This window comes from Euprymna scolopes, chromosome 20 (assembly GCF_053919585.1).
Source record: "Euprymna scolopes isolate OS-2025 chromosome 20, ASM5391958v1, whole genome shotgun sequence".
Taxonomy (NCBI): Eukaryota; Metazoa; Mollusca; class Cephalopoda; order Sepiida; family Sepiolidae; genus Euprymna; species Euprymna scolopes.
The window spans coordinates 103022852-103029815 of NC_136501.1; the positions used below are offsets into that span (position 1 = coordinate 103022852).

The 6964-nt window shown below is 33.1% G+C and overlaps 1 long non-coding RNA gene across 2 annotated transcripts in view; it reads left to right on the forward strand.

The window, feature by feature from the left end:
- The window catches only part of LOC145241665 (uncharacterized), a 209601-nt gene that overhangs the window by 67044 nt on the left and 135593 nt on the right, over nucleotides 1–6964 (forward strand). The window lies entirely within an intron of this gene.

The following is a 6964-nucleotide window of genomic DNA, read 5'->3' on the forward strand; positions in this document are numbered from 1 at the left end:
GACTGCCGATGCCCCCCAGTATGAAAAAAATATCACTTAAGTGTAAGATGGGCTTTTAGAAGACCGCATGCCCGAAATATTGAGCTAATAAAATCGAAACGAATAAAATTTTAAATGATAAAATGTAAAATGTTTCGAAGCACTGGCATTTACAGGAAATATAATTATTGATAATGACAGCTGTAGTAAATTATGCCAATAAAATCAACCTCAATAACTCTTATCTGTACGCCTCGAGAAAAAAAAATGAAACACGACCGAAAGGTGTTCAGCAATCATTTTTGATAAGTGTTAGATAAATTGGCTGACAGGAAGATGTCGCTTTAATCCAGATTTTTAAAAGTGCGTTTTTATCTCGTATTTTAACACTAGCTGTGTACCCACTACAAAGCGAGTTAAAAATGTCCATATAAACTATTATTTGAATGTACGATTAAAGCTCCAGTACAATATTTGAATGTACGCTTAAAGCTCCAGTACAATATTTGAATGTACGATTAAAGCTCCGGTACAATATTTGAATGTACGCTTAAAGCTCCGGTACAATATTTGAATGTACGCTTAAAGCTCCGGTACAATATTTGAATGTACGCTTAAAGCTCCGGTACAATATTTGAATGTACGCTTAAAGCTCCGGTACAATATTTGAATGTACGCTTAAAGCTCCGGTACAATATTTGAATGTACGCTTAAAGCTCCGGTACAATATTTGAATGTACGCTTAAAGCTCCGTTACAATATTTGAATGTACGCTTAAAGCTTCCATACAATATTTGAATGTACGCTTAAAGCTCCGTTACAATATTTGAATGTACGCTTAAAGCACCGGTACAATATTTGAATGTACGCTTAAAGCTCCGGTACAATATTTGAATGTACGCTTAAAGCTCCGGTACAATATTTGAATGTACGCTTAAAGCTTCCATACAATATTTGAATGTACGCTTAAAGCTTCCATACAATATTTGAATGTACGCTTAAAGCTTCCATACAATATTTGAATGTACGCTTAAAGCTTCCATACAATATTTGAATGTACGCTTAAAGCTTCCATACAATATTTGAATGTACGCTTAAAGCTTCCATACAATATTTGAATGTACGCTTAAAGCTTCCATACAATATTTGAATGTACGCTTAAAGCTTCCATACAATATTTGAATGTACGCTTAAAGCTTCCATACAATATTTGAATGTACGCTTAAGGCTTCCATACAATATTTGAATGTACGCTTAAAGCTTCCATACAATATTTGAATGTACGCTTAAAGCTTCCATACAATATTTGAATGTACGCTTAAAGCTTCCATACAATATTTGAATGTACGCTTAAAGCTTCCATACAATATTTGAATGTACGCTTAAAGCTTCCATACAATATTTGAATGTACGCTTAAAGCTCCGGTACAATATTTGAATGTACGCTTAAAGCTTCCATACAATATTTGAATGTACGCTTAAAGCTTCCATACAATATTTGAATGTACGCTTAAAGCTTCCATACAATATTTGAATGTACGCTTAAAGCTTCCATACAATATTTAAATGTACGTTTAAAGCTTCCATACAATATTAAAATGTACGTTGAAACCTCGCATGCTTTACAGTCGAGTAGATGTTTGCATGAACAATAGGCTAGTTCTAAAGAATTTTGAAAGTAATTCGGTATTCTCTCGACCCACACAAACACTGTAGTCCACTTTTAGATTAGCCTTTTTCCTTTTGAACTGAAGTATTATTAGCTTTAGCCCCGTCCGGTTTTAAGACGTCTACCTTCCCAGACTTTGACTCTAGTCTTTCCGAAAAAGTAATGTTTATGCTTTATATAAAAAGCAACCTGACCAAGAAATGTCGACGGGTTCGGCCAAATTATTTTGTTTTTCAATATAGGTTAGATTGCTTCTAATGAGTGGGAACAATCTTTACTCTTCCAACATGTGTCCAGTGTTCCTGTAATCAGATCGAATTACATAATATCTAGTAAATGGCAAAGCTCAGGTCTTTGTATAACTTAAGAATATGTTTTCAACAATAATTTGGAAAGCGCCCTCTAAACTAAAGCCAACATTCGGTTTTTCTCTATGGAATTGTAAATGGCTTCCTTCTTGTGCAACTAATCAAACTTCTATAATAAGTTCTTGTTACAAATAATATAAACATAAAAAATAAATTCATTTCGTGTGTGTGTGTGTGCGTGCGTGCCAACTTATGAGATATTTGTTTTTATTTAAGTATTGCGTGCAGTTGTATTTATGCATATTTTCTGCATTGTGCATAATTGCTTTAGAATGAAAATTTTCTAACACACATTACTTTTGTGAGGAACTGCCTCTATGAACCAGCTATGTAAAGTTTTGGTTCACTGGCTTCAAACTTAATATATATAACACTTTAACCCTGTGGAACAAAGTTTTCGATTTAGCCAATGAAAAAAGCTAAAGGTTAAAATTGGAAAAAAAAAATGTCACTTGGCATGTGTAAATCGACTAAGCTTGTTATATTTACGCATATGCATTAATACATTAAAGTCATAATATTTAAAAAAAATTCTAGAAAGTTGAGATATATATATATATATATATATATATATATATATCTCAAACTTACTAAAACGTGACATTTTTCCGGGTTTCCATCCGCGTAGTGATCTTTCACTCTTTCATGGAAGTAATGTTATCGTATATGATTTTTTTTTATAATCAGATAGTGTAGTTTGCTAGTAAGCAAATCATATTCTATTCTCCAACACATATTTTAAGCAGTTAATTTTCGTGCGTTAATCAAAGCGTCATTTCACTTATAACTCGTTTCTTTATTTTTGGAAAAATTCAGACATTTTTTCAGTATTAAAACGTGATGATTTATTGATGGATAACTCTACTAAGCAAGTACTAATGCACATACTCCCGCATCTTAAGAATAACGACCGTCACTTTAATATATTACATAATAGATTAACCAAAATGTCTTATCGAGAAACCCATTTGTTTACATAGAACTTTAATGCGATATTCGTTTTTTTTTTTTTTTTAGTAAACCCGAATTTTAGGAATTTCTCAATTTAAATGTGAGTGTATAGTTGAAGTTAAAGTAAATATTTTGATGTTTGACTTCTGCAATACATGAAATTTTAGGATTTATTAAAATTTACAATTGCGATCCTCATGTACACCAAATCTTAATTCTCAAACATACTGGCTTGTATTATGTTCTACTCGAGTATCGGCAGTTTAAGCCCCTTAAAGAAACTTTAAGTTTAATTAAGCTGGTCAATTTAGCTCTTATGTATAGATCATCATGTAATGATTAGATCACTGACGTAAAAATATTTAAAAATAAAATGTTTAATTTCAATGCTACTTCACGCGGTTAATGGTAACTGAATGGATACGGTCTTTTCTAATCAAATCAGAGATGGCTTGTGTTGCCGGGTTCGAATCTATCGACTGGTGTTAATAGTGACACCCTGCACTGAAAATTCCCGAAAGGGTGAAACCCTAATGTCTGTAGGCATTACTTGTTGTAGCAAATAATTATATATGCGTGTGTTTGTGTCCGTGTACATTACTAATGGGACAATTCCAAAATTATTTCAGATTGATTTAAAAATTGGGTACTCATGCAGAGAGTGACCCGTGCTGAAATATTATTAAAAAAAAACATTCTTAACATGGGGAGAGGATGGTGTTTTGTACCTATTCTGTACTTTAACGTTACAATTGAATTTTAAAAAAAAACTTTAAGCAAACGTGGAAATACAATTTTAAAAATAGCGCGGGTCACTCTGCATTAGCACCAAAAATTGTAAATATTTAATTAGAATGTTTTGCATTTTAAAACTACTGTAAACTCCGTCTATTTTCTGCATGTATTTTTGCAAACATTGAAATTTCATTTAGCAGCGAAGTAGTATACTAGAGAAATACGTCATATTAAAAATAATTTCGAATGTTTTACTTGCAACCGATTAAAAATTGTGAAACCTATAAAAAATGGGATTCCAGGGCGTCGGCAGGTTACGGTTAGAAAATAAAGTGAAACTAGAGATGGCAATGGGATTGTTAACTGGTTTATAGTATGGAATTTTTCCCTAAGATGAAGAATGTTCAAATAGATTTTGAGTCGTAAAAATAGATGTGCTTTTAAGATTCTATACAATAAAGGTTATATAACCGAAAGGTAATTTAGAAGTAACAAACACCTTTATAGGATTGACGTGACGTCAGTTGAAAAACAAATATTTTTCATATAAGCATACTTAAGGAATCGGTTAGATCGCCACGGAGTTGTAGATTGTCGGTCAGCCGTGGAGGCATTTCGACTAGCTAACTAGAGATAATTAAGGACTCTAGAGAAATCTTTAAAAATTCCGGAGGAGATCCTGAAGCTTGAGTATATGTTAATATAAAACCATGATTTCTCCTTGTGGCGTTTTCTTTCGGAGGAAAAATTTTGTAGCCTGGCAACTATGGAAGAACTATGAAAGTGAGGAGCAAAAATAGAAGATTGGTGTGCTTTTTAAATTTTGTGGTCCACTCAAAATATCATTTGTCCGTTTATGAACTGTCTACTTACATTAATATAAACTGACACGTATATACACACGCATATATCCTAACAAGAGGGCATCACAGGTACATATATATGAGGAACTATCCCTTCGACTTCGACGCATTAGTTTCCGCCACAACCACTAAGTTGCTCAAAAATCCACACAGATTTGTTTATAGTGGTGTTCAGGCTTTGTGTAGAACCAACCACACGTTTTGGTACTTCTGATATATATATATATATATATATATATATGTTTGTGTGTGAATATATATATATATGTGTGTATGTGTGTGTGTGTGCACGATGATTACAAAGGCGGCAATATAAAGTGTACGATTATTTAGTGGTCGGTTACTACGGGCTCCCCGAGTACAGTCTTAACGAACCCGAGTTACCACGAACAAAGAAACAAAATAACGTGATAGAGAAAAAGATCCTTGAGAAAGGATAAAAGATAAAGGACATGTTTCCGGACACGCACATAGGAAGGACAAATAAAATACTTTAATTTAAAAGAAAAATAATTATAGTATATAACAGACACACTGCAAAAATAAGAAGCTATTAAAGCACATTTATTGGAAAATTCTAAAATTGTTTTATTTAGACAATCAACACAAATAATACAGATGCCTTTTTGGCTTTGAGGAAGTATTAAAAAAGCGTCGTGTCCTGCTAATATGAAAATTTAATTCTCAATTCTGGTCTGAATTTTTGACAATTTGTGTTTTGTGTTATATTCAATGGACTAATATAAACCGAAGCCGAAATGCATTAGTTCGTTTATGTGCAGAATAACGATAGCATATGGATAGAATATTAAACAAAGCCACCTTTCCTGAAACTAACGAGTTTTTAAATAATGTAAGTTATGAATTTATTTAGAAAACCTTTAGTGTTTCGCTGATTTTCTTAGCAGCTGTTTACAATGTTGTGGTCTTCGATTCCAACATGATGTTTTCATAATTCTGTCCTCTTAAATTTCCACTATTACCGTACACACACAACCCTTTATCCTTGAGTGGGCTCTGTCCTATATGTGGTGATCTCTTTGTATAAATACTCTTAGGTATACTGTGTCTATCTTGGTTATTATTTTTTACATTGTTTTGATACTTGCAACATCTGGACTTTTTCCTGGAGTATCCTTTCGATCTGGGAAACCTTTCTAATGTTAAAGATATGTAACATACCTGCTCTACGACAATTTATGTTCAAGTTTACAAAGTTGCAGAATTGCAGCGATGATATCGTAGCAGACGCGAGCTAACAGGGTTGTATAATATACCTGCAAATTTGTCTTTAAACTAAATGACTTGAAGCTTTTAAACGTTGGGCAAGTTATAACAAAACAGTGTAGTGACTGCAATGAAACCTCAAATCTTCTGACGATGTAGAATACCACCAAGTTCCAGGGAACTAGGTCCTGGATATTACCTTAAACTATATCCGATTGTGAGGCCCCAGCTTGTGGGCTTTGGGCAGTGTGGAGCCACCCTTTTATTGCCATTCCTCCCAGATCCACTCTGATCCGAAGTGGCAGTACCTGTTAGGGTCGCAACTATGGGTTAAATGGAAACCGACTTAAAAAACAAATATGCTCTATTAAAAAATTGTTCTTCAAAATCACTGGAGTTGGCATTAAATAACCCAAAAGGATTGATATGCCGTAAAACAAAAACAACGAACCAAGCAATCCAGGGAACTAATCATTGTTTATGAAGAGTGGCGTAAAGTTTTTTACATATGTGTACTATGTGCAGATATATGACTAATGTGTATATATGGATATCTAACCACAGGAAACACAAGAAAAATATTTTTTTTACTAATCGCATTATTCTCGTCTACTATAAACACGTTCATTTTTTTCACTTAAGGTGCAGATTTTTTTTAATATCGCTGTAAAAGTTGGCTGCGAGTAAGAAAAAAATAAAATACTCATTTATTTTTTTCAGACAGAGGAATATTTCACTGCAAATGACAGATAAGAAAACAAAAACCCTTAAACAATGGACATGATCGTAACGTTTTTATACTAGGAAACAGACGGATAGAAACGGTTTTGAGATTAAAGAAAAATTACGTTTTCGCAGCTTCTTTTAATGAGGTTTCTGAATTAATTAGAAATGTTTTATCGGATTTTAATTATAAAGGGCGACTCCCCCCCCCCAAAAAAAAACAAGAAGCTTAATGGAGGCCATCTAGAACATATGCTCTAGAACGGAGAAAAAAAGTCCAGAGACCGTAGTGTTTTTATGTGATGTTCAAAATATAATAAACTAGGTATGACAAAGGTTTCATTTCAATCGGACAAAACACTAAGAAACGGAGCCTAATTAGAGTTAAGTTCGTTTTTAGGGAGTCACCATATATATATATATATTAAAGTTAATAATTATGAATCGGT